Raw genomic sequence first — 16,982 nt, forward strand, 5'->3', positions numbered from 1 at the left:
CGTGTGTACGTTTATTCATTGAACAAATATTCATGGAGCTTCCCCTGGGGATCCTGAGTGACCAGGGCTAAGTCCTGACCTCACGGGGCTTAGACTGTAGAGCAGGAGGAGAAAGAAAGGCATTTATGCATAATGTGACAGGTGGGAATATTAGAAAGCAGGAAAAAGGTATGGAGAAAAACAGGATGGCTTATGTGGGCAGCTCAGAGAAAGTCTGTGTGATGAGGGCAGGGCAGAAGCAGAAGACAGCGAGGGGCTCAACCTGAAGACCTCTAGAGGCCAACAGCAAAGGATAGGAACTGAGGTGGCCTTGCCCACCTGAGTTGGCCCAGGTACCCTGGGCACTTGGGGAGGCCGGCGGAAGCACCTGCAACCAACCCAGCAGTGTTCGGAGGCGCTCTAGCTGCTGCCACCTCTTACGCCAGCACGCGCCTGGACACAACTGGGTGATGCGTGTATGCCTTCTTCCCACCTGCTACCGCCCAGGGAAGCTGGGTGTCTGCTGGAGGAAACGGTCTCCAGGGCCTGGAATGAGTCCTGGCTCCCCCACTTGGCGTTCACATGACTTGGATCAGCCTCTCTGCATCTGGCTGTCCTCTACAAAAAGGAGCACACTCTGGAATACCTGGGTGGGGCAATCTGGGTGGTCTGTTAAGCGTTGGACTCTTGGTTTTAGCTCAGGTTGTGAATTCAGGGTCGTGAAATCGAGCCCCGTGGCGGGCTCTGCGCTCAGTTCAGAGTCTGCTTGAGATTCTGTATCTCCTTCTGCCCCTCCCCACTGTGCTCTGTCTGTATCTCTTTCTCTCTAAAAAATAAAACAAATATATCTTTAAAAAGCACATTCTGCCTACAAAATGAGTAGGTTCACAGGAGGTTCAAGGAAGGCAATGCAAGGAAAAGTGAGAAATACAGCTGTTATTGCTGTCCAAAGCCAAAGTCCTTATCTTGACTCCTCTGCCCAGCTCCTCTTTTGGACTTCCCTTGATGGTCCCCTGGTCCCCTGGTATATAGCTTGAGTGCCATTCCCCGCCCCCCACCCACTGAGATACTATACTTCTGCAAGCAGTATGATGGGAGGTGGGTGCTTGTGGACACACCCTGGGTCAGCCCTGTTCTGGCTGTGCGATCTTGCACAAAACTCTGAACTCCAAGACCTCAGTAATGGATCTGTCTTATATGGATGTTTGGGGGCTTAACGATATAATATCTAAAGCACAAGTTAAATCATAAGGACTCAGTTTTTATGTGCAAACTTGCACTCATAAGAAAAATAGAAAAGTATACAAAACCCCTATCACCAAGATATAATAATCATCTATATTGCATTATATTTGCTTCATTGGATTTTTTGATATACATTTTTTATTAACATATAATGTATTATTTGCCCCAGGGGTACAGGTCCGTGAATCATCAGGCTTACACATTCCACATCACTCACCATAGCACATACCCTCCCCAATGTCCATAACCCAGCCACCCTATTCCACCACCGCCCCCGCCAGCAAGCCTCAGTTTGTTTTGTGAGATCGAGAGTCTCTTATGCTTTGTCTTCCTTCCGATCCAATCTTGTTTCATTTTTTTCCCTGCCTACCCCTCAGGGTCCCCTGCCCTGCCTCTAAAATTCCTCATATCAGAGAGATCATAGGATATTTTTCTTTCTCTGATTGAGTTATTTCGCTTAGCATAATACCCTCTAGTTCCATCCATGTCATTGCAAATGGCAAGATTTCAGTTTTTGATGGCTGCATAGTATTCCATTATATATATATACCACATCTTCTTTATCCGTTCATCTGTCGATGGACATTTGGGCTCTTTCCATAGTTTGGCTGTTGTGGACATTGTTGCTATAAACATTTGTGTGCGTGTGCCCATTCGGATCATTACATTTGTATCTTTAGGGTAAATACCCAGTAGTGCAATTACTGGGTCATAGGGTAGCTCTATTTTCAACTTTTTGAAGAACCTCCATACTATTTGAGTGGTTGCACCAGCTTGCACTCCCACCAACAGTGTCGGAGGGTTCCCCTTTCTCCACATCCTTGCCAACATCTGTCATTTCCTGACTTGTTAATTTTAGCCATTCTGACTGGTGTGAGGTGGTATCTCATTGTGGTTTTGATTTGTATTTCCCTGACGCCAAGTGATATGGAACACTTTTTCATGTGTCTGTTGGCCACTTGGATGTCTTCTTTGCAGAAATGTCTGTTCATGTCTTCTGCCCATTTCTTGATTGGATTATTTGTTCTTTGGGTGTTGAGTTTGATAAGTTCTTTATGGATTTTGGATACTAGCCCTTTATCTGATATGTCATTTGTGAATATCTTCTCCCATTCTGTCAGTTGTCCTTTGGTTTTGTTGACTGTTTCCTTTGCTGTGCAAAAGCTTTTGATCTTGATTAAGTCCCAATACTTCATTTTTGCCCTTGCTTCCCTTGCCTTTGGTGATTTTCTAGGAAGAAGTTGCTGCCTGTGTTCTGCTCAAGGATTTTGATGGATTCCTGTCTCACACTGAGGTCTTTGATCCATTTTGAGTCTATTGTTGTGTGTGGTATAAGGAAATGGTTCAGTTTCATTCTTCTACATGTGGCTGTCCAATTTTCCCAACACCATTTGTTGAAGAGACTGTCTTTTTTCCATTGGATATTCTTTCCTCCTTTGCCGAAGATTAGTTGACCATGGAGTTGAGGGTCTATTTCTGGGCTCTCTATTCTGTTCCATTGATCTATGTGTCTGTTTTTGTGCCAATACCATACTGTCTTAATGATTACAGCTTTGTAATAGAGTTTGAAGTCTGGAATTGTGATGCTGCCAACTTTGTTTTTTTTTCAACATTCCTCTGACTATTCGGGGTCTTTTCTGTTCCATATAAATTTTAGGATTATTTGTTCCATTTCCTTGAAAAAAATGGATGGTATTTTGATAGGGATTGCATCAAATGTGTAGCATAGACATATTTTCACAATATTTGTTCTTCCAATCCATGAGCATGGAATGTTTTTCCATTTCTTTGTGTCTTCCTTGATTTCTTTCATGAGCACTTTATAGTTTTCTGAGTACATATTCTTTGCCTTTTTGGTTAGGTTTATTCCTAGGTATCTTATGGTTTTGGGTGCAATTGTAAATGGGACTGACTCCTTAATTTCTCTTTCTTCTGTCTTGCTGTTTGTATATAGAAATGCAACTGATTTCTGTGCATTGATTTGAAATCCTGATACTTTACTGAATTCCTGTATGAGTTCTAGCAGTTTTGGAATGGAGTCCTTTGTGTTTTCCACATAAAGTATCATATCATCTGCAAAGAGTGAGAGTTTGACTTCTTTGCGGATTCAGATGCCTTTTATTTCTTTTTGTTGTCTGATTGCTGAGGCTAGGACTTCTAGTACTATCCTGATTAGCAGTGGTTGTAGTGGACATCCCTGCCATGTTCCTGACCTTAGGGGAAAAGCTCTCAGTTTTTCCCCATTGAGAATGATATTCACTGTGGGTTTTTCATAGATGGCTTTCATGATATTGAGGTATGTACCCTCTGTGCCTACACTGTGAAGAGTTTTGATCAAGAAAGGATGCTGTACTTTGTCAAGTGCTTTTTCAGCATCTATTGAGAGGATCATATGGTTCTTATTCTTTCTGTTATTAATGTATCACACTGATTTGCAGATGTTGAACCAACCTTGCAGCCCAGGAATAAATCCCACTTGGTCATGGTGAATAATCCTTTTAATGTACTGTTGGATCCTATTGGCTAGTATTTTGGGGAGAATTTTCACATCTGTGTTCATCAGGAATATTGGTCTGTAATTCTCCTTTTTGATGGGGTTGCCGTCTTATTTTGGGATCAAGGTAATGCTGGCTTCATAAAATGAGTTTGGAAGTTTTCCTTCCCTTTCTATTTTTTGGAACAGTTTCAGGAGAATGGGTATTAATTCTTCTTTAAATGTTTGGTAGAATTCCCTTGGGAAGCCATCTGGCCCTGGGCTTTTGTTTGTTGGGAGATTTTTGAAGACTGCTTCAATCTTCTTACTGGTTATGGGTCTGTTCAGGTTTTCTATTTCTTCCTGGTTCAGTTTTGATAGTTTATATGTCTCTAGGAATGCATCCATTTCTTCCAGATTGTCAAATGTTCTGGCGTATAGTTGTTCATGATATGATCTCATAATTGTTTGTATTTCCTTGGTGTTAATTGTGACTTCTCCTCTTTCATTCATGATTTTATTAATTTGGGTCCTTTCTCTTTTCTTTTTCATAAGTCTGGCCAGGGGGTTGTCAATTTTATTAGTTCTTTCAGAGAACCAGCTCCTAGTTGTGTGGATCTGTTCTACTGTTCTTTTGGCTTCTATTTTGTTGATTTTTGCTCTGATCTTTATTATTTCTCTTCTTCTGCCGGGTTTAGGCTTTCTTTGCTGTTCTTTCTACAGCTCCTTTAGGTGTAGGGTTAGGTTGTGCACTTGAGACCTTTCTTGTTTCTTGAGAAAGTCTTGTATTGCTATAAACTGTCCCCTCAGGACCATCTTTGCTGTATCCCAAAGATTTTGAACACTTGTGTTTTCATTTTCACGTGTTTCCAGGCATTTTTTAAATTCTTCTTTAATTTCCTGGTCGACCCATTCATTCTTTTGTAGGGTGCTCTTTAGCCTCCATGTATTTGAGTTCTTTCCAACTTTCCTCTTGTGATTTAGTTCTAGTTTCAAAGCATTGTGGTATGAAAATATGCAGGGAATGATTCCGATCTTTTGATACTGGTTGAGACCTGGTATGTGTCTCAGGATGTGATCTGTTGTGGAAAATGTTCCATGTGTGCTCGAGAAGAATATGTATTCTGTTGCTTTGGGTTGGAATGTTGTGAATATATCTGTGATGTCCATCTGGTCCAGTGTGTCATTTAAAGCCTTTATTTCCTTGTTGATCTTTTGCTTAGATGATCTGTCCATTTCAGTGAGGGGGGCGTTAAAGTCCCCTACTTTTATTGTATTATTGTTGATGTGTTTCTTTGATTTTGTTATTAATTGTTTTATATAATTGGCTGCTCTCATGTTGGGAGCATAGATATTTAAAATTCTTAGATCTCTTGTTGGACAGACCCTTTAAGTATGATATAGTGTCCTTCCTCATCTCTTATTATAGTCTTTGGTTAAAATCTAATTTATCTGATATAAGGATTGCTACCCCAGCTTTCTTTCGATGTCCATTAGCATGATAAATTATTTTCCACCCCCTCACTTTAAATCTGGAGGTGTCTTTGGGTCTAAAATGAGTTTCTTGTAGACAGTATATCGAAGGGTCTTGTTTTTTATCCATTCTGATACCCTGTGTCTTTTGATTGGGGCATTTAGCTCATTTACATTCAGGATAACTATTGAAAGATACGAATTTATTGAAAGATATGCCATTATATTGCCTGTAAGGTGACTGTTACTGTATATTTCCTCTGTGTCTTTCTGGTCTTTTACTTTTAGGCTCTCTCTTTGCTTAGAGGACTCCTTTCAATATTTCCTGGAGAGCTGGTTTGGTGTTTTCAAATTCTTTTAGTTTTTGTTTGTCCTGGAAGCTTTTTATCTCTCCTTCTATTTTCAGTGATAGCCTAGCTGGATATAGTATTCTTGGCTGCATATTTTTCTCATTTAGTGCTCTGAATATATCATGCCAGTTCTTTCTGGCCTTCCAGGTCTCAGTGGATAGGTCTGCTGCCAATCTAATATTTCTACTGTTGTATGTTACAGATCTCTTGTCCTGAGCTGCTTTCAGGATTTTTCTCTTTGTCACTGAGACTTATGAGTTTTACTATTAGATGATGAGGTGTGGACCTATTTGTATTGACTTTGAGGGGGGTTCTCTTTGCCTCCTGGAGTTTAATGCCTGTTCCTTTTGCCAAATTAGGGAAAATCTCTGCTATAATTTGCTCCAGTATACCTTCTGCCCCTGTCTCTCTTTCTTCTTCTTCTGGAATCCCATTTATTCTAATATTGTATTGTCTTATGGTACCACTTATCTCTCAAATTCTCCCCTTGTGGTTCAGTAGTTGTTTGTCTCTCTTGCTCAGCTTCTTTATTCTCCATAATTTTTTCTTCTATATCACTAATTCTCTCTTCTGCCTCATTTATCCTAGCAGTCAGAGCCTCCATTTTTTATTGCACCTCATTAATAGCTTTTTTATTTCAACTTGGCTAGATTGTAGTTCTTTTATTTCTCCAGAAAGAGATTTTATTTCCCCCAGAAAGGGATTCTCTAGTATCTTTCATAGTTTTTTCAAGCCCAGCTAGCACCTTCATAATTGTCATTCTGAACTCTAGTTCTAACATATTACTAAAGTCCATATTGATTAGGTCCCTAGCTGTCGATACTGCCTCTTGTTCTTTTTTTTGTAGTGAGTTTTTCCATCTTGTCATTTTATCCAGATAAGAATAGGTGAATGAAAGAACCAAATACTAGAAGGGTAGCAATGACCCCAGAAAAATACACACTAACCAAATCAGAAGAGACCTTCTGGAAAGCAGTCGATTGTCTGTTCCTGGAATCGCTGCTCTTCCTCTCTTCTATCTCCTGTTAAGTTTGTAGGTGTTCAGAACGGTTTGATAACTATCTAGCTGAACTCTTGGGACCTGATGATATTTAGGTCTCCTACTCTGCCATGTTGCTCCTCCTTCTCCCAAAATAGACTTTTGTTAGCTTAGGCTAGAAAGATTTTATTGGAAAGAATCTGGGAAGTTTGTAGACTCAAGGAAAATCTGGAAAATCAAGACATGGGAAGAACAGAACTAGGTCAGGCCTGGGGCCCCAGGTAGCCCAATGTCGTGAGGTGAGTTGTCTTCTGCATATCTTCACAACAGACTCTGCTTTAACTACCTGCGGTCCCAAGGTGTCTCCATTCAGGATGCAGATTTCCAAGAGAGGGTCTGATGCGTATGATTGGCTCTAAAGCCTATCTCCCTAATGAGGCTGGGATTCTGTGAGTGACAACCCACCCCGATCACAGGAGGCTAGGAAGGGCCACTTCCCCCAAAGAAGGGCTGCTGAGCAGACAAAAAACAAAAACAAAAAATGAAACTAGAAGTCTGCTATGAAGGTTTTCTTTAATAGTAATGCCACTAAGGTATTTGAAATGTGATTCAGTTTCTCAGTGTTCAGTTTATACATGATACTTTGGGTAACCAATCAGATTTCTCTGTTTGTGCAGCTGCTAGAGAGTTTAGGTGCATTGTGTCTTACCCATTGCGAGTCTGTCTGTTTGATGGTGTCCATGCTGATTTTTCCTCTCTCCTGGTTCTATTTTATGTTTTTATATTTTTTATTGTTTCATTTTATTTCTTTTCAGTGTTCCAAAATTCATTGCTTATGAGCCACACCCAATGCTCCATGCAATGTGTACCCTCCATAATACCCACCACCAGGCTCACCCAACCCCCCTATTTTATATATTTTTAATTATTTAATTATTTTATTTTTTTCAAGATTTTATTTATTTATTTGACAGAGATCACAAGCAGGCAAAGAGGCAGGCAGAGAGAGAGAGGGGGAAGCAGACTCTTTGCTGAGCAGAAAGCCCGATGTGGGGCTCGATCCCAAGACCCTGAGATCATGACCTGAGCCGAAGGCAGGGCTTAATCCATTGAGCCACCCAGGCGCCCCATAATTAATTTTTTAATTTTCATTTCACTATAGTTAACAGGCAGTGTTATGTTAGTTTCAGGTGTACAATATGGTGATTCAGCACTTCCATACATCACCTGCTCCTCATCATGATGAGTGCGCTCTGAATCCCTTCGCCGTTTTCCCCCATCCACCCCACTATCAGTTTGTTCTCTTTAGATAAGAGTCTGTTCCTTTGTTTTGTTTCTTTAACTCCATATATGAAATCATATGGTGTTTCTCTTTCTCCGACTGATCATTTCCGTTAGCATTGTACACTTTAGCTCCATCCATGTTGATGCAAATGGCACGATTTCACTCTTTTTGATGTCGGAGTACTAGGCTATTGTATGTATGCACCACAGCATTTATCCGTTCGTCAGTTGATGGACATTTGGGCTCCTTCCATAATTTGGCTACTGTAGATAATGCTGCTATAAACATGACGGTGTCTGTGTCTCTTTGATTTAGTATTTTTGTACTCTTTAGATAAATACCTAGTAGTGTAATTGCTGGGTCTTAAGGTAGCTCTGTTTTTTCAGAGCTACTGTTTTCCAGAGGGGCTGCACCAGTTTGCATTCCCACCAGCAGTGTAAGAGGGACTCCCCTCTCTCCACATCCTCACGGACACCTGTTGTTTCTTGTGTTGCTGGTTTTAGAAATTCTGAGAGGTGTAAGGTGCTGTCTCATTGGTGTTTTCATTTGTATTTCCCTGATCCCAAGTGATGTTGAGCATCTTTTTGTATTTTATATTTTTAAAGTTCTTTTTTCTAATTTGCCATCTTTGTGTTTGCTATGCTTTTGTGTTTTGTTTTCCTGGAATAAGGCAGAGTAGAAATGAGTAGATTATCTGTGACTCTTCAGGAATGTGTTATGGTGTAAAGCAAGGTTCATCTGTCCTGAGAGCTTTCCCCCTGGAAGGGCTTGTAATTTGGAAGCCAGCGGTTATAGGAACCTTGTGGCAGGGTGTCCCAGGAGTTCTCTACTTTTTAAGTGTTCCCAGAGTCATTAGATGCAAACAAGTTGTCTCAAACGTTTACTGCATGGCACTCCTGTGTCTAGGGGCATGCAGTGTGACCTGTGGGGGTGCAGGCCGGTTTCTTCTGTGTGTGTGTGTGAGAGAGAGACAGAGAAAGAGACAGAGAGAACAAAGGGAAGTCAGCTGAAACAGCTTGAAGCAGGGCTCTGCTCTGGGGTTATTTTCCATGTGACCTCAGCTGAGCTCTCTCTCTGGAGGAGATCGCTTGGCCTGGGAGCACCAAGGAAAATTTGGCAGTGCCTTGGGGAGTTAAAGTGCAGCCAATAGCAGCAGGTGCCAGGAACGGGCCGGAAAACTCTGGTGAACTTCCCAGAGTCACACAGCCGCCTCATTTCAGGGTTGGAGAGGCAAAGCGAGGGCTGGCCAGAAAGTCGGAAAATCCGCCCGCTGCCCTCAGAAGTATCCCAGCTCCACCGCCACAAGACATTGGCTTTTCCCCCCCGAACCCAGAGACCCGGTGGAGGGAAGGGGGTATCACCAGGGATGTCTAGGTGTTAGGCCCTCTCGGGTCCCTCCTCCAGGCTGGCTCAGATGGAGGGCAACTGGTGGCAAGGACACAGCATGTGTCCCACAGAGATTTGGGGAGGTACCGCAGTCCTCTCAGGACCATGACAGAGAATTCAGGAAATGTCCATCCTCTCCTCCCTGTGGGGTCTGAGCTCCTGCTTCCCACTGCTCACTCATCTTGTCCATGGTCCCCCGCGGCAGCAGCCTTGCCAAGGTCCCTGAGCTTGAGGACTCGTGTGCGCACCAGCTTGTTCAAGCTCTCAGCTCCTCTGTTGCGCTGGGCATGGCGGCTGACCGCATTGACCCCTTGTCCACCAGCCATGGCTGGGAAGAAGGTCTCAGAGTAGGGCTTAGTCAAGGTTAACTCCACTGGCTTTTCGTCTTGCTAAAGGGCCACTGGGAGGATGCTTAAGACCTTTCAGGTCAAGAAGGGCTCTTGTCAAAAGTGCCATGGAAGGAATCCTTGGGCCCCAGGGCCACTGGGCCTAGTGACTCTGAGGACCGCGCGGCATGTCCGGTTGTTGGAGAACAGCAACTCTCTTAACTTCCGGTGAAACACGCTCACTTTCGGCAGGTTGATCCTTCTGTCTTTCTTTCTAGGAAACTCCTCAGAGTATGACTTTGCTGAGATAGGGCCACCCAAGCTCTAGGAACAGTTTCGGGGCTGTTCAAAACCACTCTCAGCATCACAGTGGCGCTCTAAGAGTCACGAAGTTCTCTCCCAGTCGGGTTTGCCCCCCCTGGGCACAAAAGGCCCCCACACAAGAGGTTACACTGGCTGGAGCTCACCTTCTCTGCCTCAGCTCAAGCTGCTCCCCACCCCACGCCCCACAAGGCCCTGAGGGGTGACCCTCCCCAGTCACTACCTGTGGGAATTCTCCCCACAAGTAAGGTCTTACCTCAAAGCCAACACCCTCATGAAGACCTCCCTGGCTTACGCAGGGCGGCGCCCATCCTCGCCTCCCTCTTCTCCTGTGTCCTAGCGCACCCCACATCACCCAGGCCTGCATGCGTTTCCACCAGCCTGGTTGCTGCTAGAGGACGGCTCTGTGTCCCTGTCGGAGCCGGGCCAGGGCCTGGCTCAAAGGGGTGCACGGGCGTACTGATGTGTAGGCTGCCACCAGAGAGCCCCATTCTGGTCACACAGAAGGACCTATGACGTTTAGGCCACAGTTGCCCTTTGGTCACCCTGGCCCTTCTAGCCCACTGTGCTCTGTCAGCAGTGGAATAAAGACCTTGGCCCCATTCTGACATCTTTGTCTCACAATGGCTCTTCTGTTTCAGAGGGGCCATTGTCCTCCGTGTTGCATTTCTAGAAAAGACAGCCTTCACGGGGGCGCCGTTGGGGTCATGGCATTCCTGAAGGATAGACTGTACTGCCCACAGTGGCTCTGCAGGGGATGGGTTCCTGACCCTGGGGTCCCAAGAGGCTCCCCTTCTCCCCTTCTTTCCTCTCCTCTGAAACACAAGACCATTGGTGGGCTCCTGCTCTCCAGCTTTCTGCCCCTGCTGCCCACCCCCCCACCCCCGAGGAGGGGCAATCCATGGCCGGGGGAGGCCAATCCACTAATCCACTTCCTGCTCCTTGGCGAGGCCAGGCCGGCGGTCAGGGTGGACCGAGGCAGAGCGGGGAGAGGGAAGTCTTCAAGGAAGTGGAGAGCCGAGGCCCTTGCCGTGCTCCCACAGGAAACTGCCAACTGGAAGCTCTGAGGGTCTCAGAGGTGACTGTGGGGATCCCGGGCACCTCTGAGCAAGCTGGCAAGCCCCTCCGGGGGAGGGGATGGCTTGAGCCGAGGCACTGGGTACACATAGCCTGTCATGGTGGGGCTGGTGCCCAGGGAGAAGGAACACTGACTAGTGGGGACCAGTCGGCATCTTGAAGCGCTTAATGTTGAGATCAGTTTCAGTAACCCCAGACGGTTCCTGGAGCTCCAACGACCTCTCTCTTGAAACCCTCAGGAAGGCAGCCCCATGGGGGAGAGCGTGGATCCCCCCATGGAGCAGTGAGGTCTTCATGCCTGCGCCCCCCCCCCCCGACCAGCTCGCTGGCAGAGACAGGACCTTCCTGCCCGCCTCCCATGCGATTCGCAGGGGCCACGTCGTGCGGCTCTGTTTCCTCTGCGGATGCTCGTTGCATGCACGTGGGGTATGGTCACACCTGGGCTCGGGAAGTCTCCTGATTGTGCAAGGCAGGTGGAAAGCCTTTCACCCACGAATTTAAGAGCCTATGTAATTTTTCTCAGTTTAGTCTGCAAGGCTTTTTCTCTCTGTGACTTCATATTTTGGTGGCTCCCCTGGATGGAAGCCATCGCGGTGAGATCTAAGAATGAGGGGCTGGGGCCAGGCCTCAAGATAGGGGAACTGCACCCCAAGACAGGAGCCAGAGGCCTATGCCTGTCTGGGCTGTCTCTCAGCCTGAAGACTCCCGGGGGATGGGTCTGGCTTCCTGTGAGGCCTGCAGAGCTGGGGTGGGAGGAGGAGGGAGGGGAATCAGGTCATCTGCCATATCCCTTCCCTTCCCGAGGGGCTGCTGTGGAGAGAAGCTGTCCACTCAGCCTTTTCCCAGAACCCTCCATGTGGCCAGAGCTGGGTGGGTTTGGGTCAACCCCAGCATTAGTGTGATTCCTTCTCTCCCTCCTGCCTCATCTTTCTTCTGTGGCTTCAGGCTCCTCTGGGTCAGCAGTGGTCTTCCTGCATCCGCCCATCAGGGCAACCCAGACCATCTCTCCTTCGTACGTCAAGGCTGGGGAGCCGGCTGGCCTCTGGTGCCCTCTCTGGTCTGGCCCTTCTCCTCCCCGGTCCCTCTCCTTCCAAGAATATGCCATTTCCCAGAAAGTTCCATTTTCACAGCCCTGGTCTTTTCACGTGTTTCCCAGTTCTAACATCACAGGAATGTCTGACATCATCTCCACTAGTGAATCCAGTGTTCACCAGATGCCACCCCTACCTCCCTGCCCTCCCTCCTGCCCCTCCTCTCCTGACCAGCTCTTTGCTGAGTCTGGTCTCTGGCGATCCAGACACACTTCATTCTTTCCCCTGGAGCCTGCTCTGCCCTCCAGCTCGAGGGCTGCGCGCTGCTCTGTAAGCGTTAGAAGGCAAACTAGGTCTTGGCCTCCAAAGACAGTGTTTGTTGGTTCCCAAACTTTGCTGCACGTGAGAATCCCTTGGAGAGATGGTAGCAATCCCCCCCCACCGCCCATCGCCAAGCTGGGCCACAGCCTGTCCCCATGAAGTCAGAACGTCTGAGGGCGCGGGCCAGGCGGCGGCAGGTTTTAAAGGTCCCCGGGTGATTCCAGTGTGCAGTGTGGGCACCAGGAACCGAGTGCTGCGCCGAAGCGGGTCGGAGCCCCAGCCAATCTCGTGGAGTGTGGGGCATAGGCAGACCTCCAGAGCTGGGACGGAGGGGGACGAGGGGGCATTTTCTCTGGGGGCTCTCCCAGCCTCATGGTGAAGCCCTGCTCCAGGGAGGACAGACAGCGGACCAGGAGCTCTCCCTTCCTCAGCGGAGGGCGCTGGGTCCAAGCGGATGAGGTGGGGGGCCCAGGAGCTCGGTCCCCAGGAGAGCCTTGGATCTGTAGGGAGGCAGGCCTCCAGCTCAGTCTCCTGCCTGGACGTAGCCCGAGCCCTGGGCTTGTGGACAGACTGAGGGCACACTTGGGATGAGGGGCCTGGGCCTGGTTCCCAGCCCGTAGCTGACAGCGAGGCCGTATGATGCGACCACGGGTGGGAGGCTGGGGAGGCTCAAGCTGCGACCCCCGTGGACTTTCAGAAAGGGAGTGACAGCAGGAAATTCTTTCCTGGTGTTTCCTTAAAAGCCCTGGCAATGGCAGTCTGGGAAGGTTGGGGTCTGGCAGAAGCCCGCTGCCCTCCCTCCTCCGGCCTCTCCGACAGGCAGCTCCATGGGTGGTTCGCAAACTCGTATCAGAACCCTCTGGAGGGCTTGTGAAAACATAGATTGCTGGGCCCAGCCTCAGAGTCTGACTCAGAAGGTCTGGGTCAGGGCCAGAGAGGTGGTATTTCTAGCAAGTTCCCAAGTGCTGCAGAATGGAGGTTACCCTCACAGACCCACAGTCTGCAGCTTCTTCCGAGGTTCCCTTCCAGCTTGCCACAGCTGGAAGTTGAGGGAATAAGAAAGGGGCAAGGAAAGCTCATGTGGCCTCCTCTGTTGAGGGAAGGCAGGCTCTCCCGCATCCTGGCATCCCGGCCCAGCACCGGACAGCAGGTGTCCTGATCTGCATGGGCTCTGTGACTGCTTCCTCGTAGGGCGATGTCGCTAGTGTGTGGTGCCAAAACAGGCAAGAAATGCCAGTCTGTCATGTGTACTCCAGGAAAGGCAAACTCTCTCCACGGCTTTCTAAATGCTCAATACTTCAACTCAAAAACAACAACAACAAACGGTTTCGCCTAAAATGCCCCGAAGTGCCCTGTTCCAAGCACTCTGGCTCTACTGGGGACACAGCAGTGGCTTGGGCATGGGTAGCCTTCCAGCCACTCTGGAGCTCACTGTCATGCAGGGGTGGTGGGTACGCACAAGCCATTGCAGGGATGAGTTTGGGAAGGAGAGGACAAGATGTGGCTCTGGAAGCCCCCTGCCCTCCATCTACCTAAGAGGAGATTTTTCCCTCCTTGGACTGTTCATGCTTTGCTGACTTGTACCAGGTCATAGATCTCGGGGAGACAGAATTAGCCCCAAATGTGCTGCTGGCTGGAATGTGCTTCTAGTTGGGCTCACCTGAGTGGTGACCCGTGGAGCCATTTAACAAGAGGTTAAATGTTTCAGCATCTTTTCTGCTCATACTGTTCAAATTAAGGCAAATTTCCAGTTCCCCTCCTGCTGAGGTTTGATGGAAACACCCAGGCTAGTGGAAGGGGGTTGCGGTAACTCTGCCTTCCTCCAGGCTGCCAGGCTGGAGGGGGCGATGTGTGGGTCTGATGTGAACAAGTCACTTCGCAGAGAATTCTAGTACCGCCAGGAAACCAGAGACAGTGTGGTGAAGTGCATTCTTTTATGTCCTAGGACCAGCAGCCAGTGAGTGGGTGAGCTCTGTGGCTGTGACAAAGGCACCGGCCGATGAATCTTCCATTCCAAAGCTCTCCTGAGAGCAGCCTGTGTCTAAATAAACTTATTTTGCAGGCTATCCAGAAATCTTACCCTCTTTTGGAAATTCTTCTTACTTTTCTGTGGGAATAGAGGGGTGACCCCATGGACCCAGGGAAGAGACGTCAGTCACATGTCTTTGAGGACAAGGATATTGTCTGGTTCATTGTACTGTTTCCCACAGATCGGTGATACGTGTCTGAGCCTGGGCCAACACTTGGAGTCTGTAGCAAAGTTTTAAATTCCGGGGCCACCACCTCGTCCCCATGGCCTGTGCTGAAATGCAGCCCAAGAATGCACGTTTCCCTGGGTGCTCAGGCAGTGTGGATAACCCCGGAGGCTTCGAGAGTCAAGCAGGACACGGATGAAATGATTCAGGGCGGGCTTTGGGGTTCTCTGTTCTTCCTTTGTAACCAGCTGATGCTCTCCCACGTAGGGCTATAGTGTCAACACAGGGAACACCGTATAGTTGTGGGGTTTTCTGGTTAGCACCACAAGGCCCCCCACCTAAACGAGCACAGTGTTCAGGAGAGACAGTGCTGCAAATAGTTGTCCTGATCAGATGACCCACTTCTTAATATGGCCATGTTGTATCTCTTAAAGATCTGTCCTTTCCTACTAGACGAAAACATTTCAGTTTTGGAGCTGCACAATAGCTCTCTCTTACAGAAGCATCTTTTTCCATCTTACAGTCAGTATCCATCCTAGAAGTTAATTCAGCAGTGAAACCCTCGTAGGTAGAGCTTTGATGGGAAGAGTAGGCAGCGGATGCGGCCTGGGGACAGGGCTGAACGTCCCTCTTAGACGTGAATGGGGCGGGAAGGTCACCTGTGCCTTCAATTATGGGAGCACCCAGCTCGTCTTCACCCCACTGGGTCACTCATCCAGGATGCAGACCACAAGGACTGAGGTCCAGGAGAAGCGGGCACAGCCCCCCTGTGGGCTCTGCACACAGCCAGCACCGAGCACGTGGCTTCAGGGGGAAGGAGTTCGCAGAAAACCCACCAGCACTGTTGGATCTTGCATCTTAGCTCTCCGAACATACCTCCAGCCCCTGGTTGCCTGTGATACGTGGCTCGGTTTCTTGCTCTCTACCTCATCTCCTGTTGCTTCCTTTGCGGCTTCAAAGGATGAGTGGCAACATGGCGTAGTGGCAGGAATGTGGCTTTAAAATCAAGCTCTGGTATGTGCTAGTTGTAAGATCTTGGGCAAGTTCCTTCATCCTTTTGTGCCAGTTTCTTTATCTGAACACGTGAGTCGTGGTACACACGTATGTCATAAGGCTGCCGTAAAGCCCAATGACCTAATGCTTGTAAATGCTTGGGCCGGTCTGGCATGCATGCTTCAGCACGGGTCAGCTGTTAGGAAGTGAACCGAGGGACGGATTCTCTGCCCACGTCTGTGGGCAGATACGCCAGATGGGTGTGATGGAGTGAAATAGGCCATCGACCCAAAGAGTACACAAAACTCCGGAAGCGGTCTACCTTTCTACCCAGAGGGACAGTGAGACCCGTCGCAGAGCGTGTGAGATGAGCCCTCTGTTGGTGGCACCGTGTCTGGTTCACCCAGATGTCAGCAGTGGTTCTCCTTTGAAATCTGCAAATTGGCTTGAACTGTATCCCACACACGGGGCGGGGTGGGGGCGCCCGGGGACAATCGCATAGGATTTGGTTGGGGACGAGGAAGATGGATTTCCGCGTTCACCTCTGTGGCTTCACAGCCTCTTGGGTTTTGAATCATCCTGTTTTACTCTCTGCGACCTGTTCTCACTAGTTCCATGGCAAGCCTCCTCTCCGTTCCCCGCCCAGCAACACTGACATAAAGCTGTGTGTGCAGCAGGCTTTTACAGAAGGTTTGGGACGATAAGAGGGATTTACACATGACCGCTCCAGCTCCCAGAGACCAAGCCTGTGGCTCAGTCCCACTTTCTCTTTTCTGCTGCTCAGCCCTTCCTCCAGTGTCGGCTTTCTTGGCAGAAGAGGGGACTTGAGGTCTTTTTCCAAAGAAGTCTGTTACAGTGTCTCTGGAAACACGTGTAATTTTGTCTCTGAGAGAACCCTGATGTTATTCATTTGGTGTATTTCTAGAAGTATCTGGCTCCACAGGCCAACTGTGAGCTCCCTCAGGGCAGGACCTACACGAGATCTGGGACTCTGGAGGTGGAACAGTGTGGTGGCCGGAATCCACGTGCTGGAGTGAAATTTCCTGGGTCCGGATACTGGTCAGTCAGTGGTAGGGACCGGGTTGTTGGGAGGACGGGAACAGGACAGCGGTACTGGTGAGCCTAGGGCGGTGTTTGAGGCAAACACTAGGCACTCAGGGAGTGCCCGCACTTATCACCTGTGGACGGACTCTGCTGGCAGTCTGCAGGACGAGCGGCCTGCATGGTGACATTGGTCATTCCAAGCTGGGAAGACGCCTGTGATGTGACTGAGTAACCCAGGATCCTGACGGAGAAGGATGAAGTAGCTGTTCTTAGACAAATCTTTCTCCTTGGTAAGACTGTAGTTGAAATATTTGGACACAATAAAGGAAACTTTTACTTAACCAGGCTGGGGTGGGGGGAGAGTGGAAAAGAGTTCTATTGTTTTCATCTAAACAGTAACAGGCCACAAGCCATTTTGGGTTTCCCTTCTCATTACTCATCTCTTCACATTCAAGATTCATTTGGGGTCTTTTTTTCTCTATATATACAGAACAAAATAAGGCA

The sequence above is a fragment of the Lontra canadensis genome, unplaced genomic scaffold (assembly GCF_010015895.1).
Source record: "Lontra canadensis isolate GAN:19392208 unplaced genomic scaffold, GSC_riverotter_1.0 scaffold164, whole genome shotgun sequence".
NCBI classification, from domain to species: Eukaryota; Metazoa; Chordata; class Mammalia; order Carnivora; family Mustelidae; genus Lontra; species Lontra canadensis.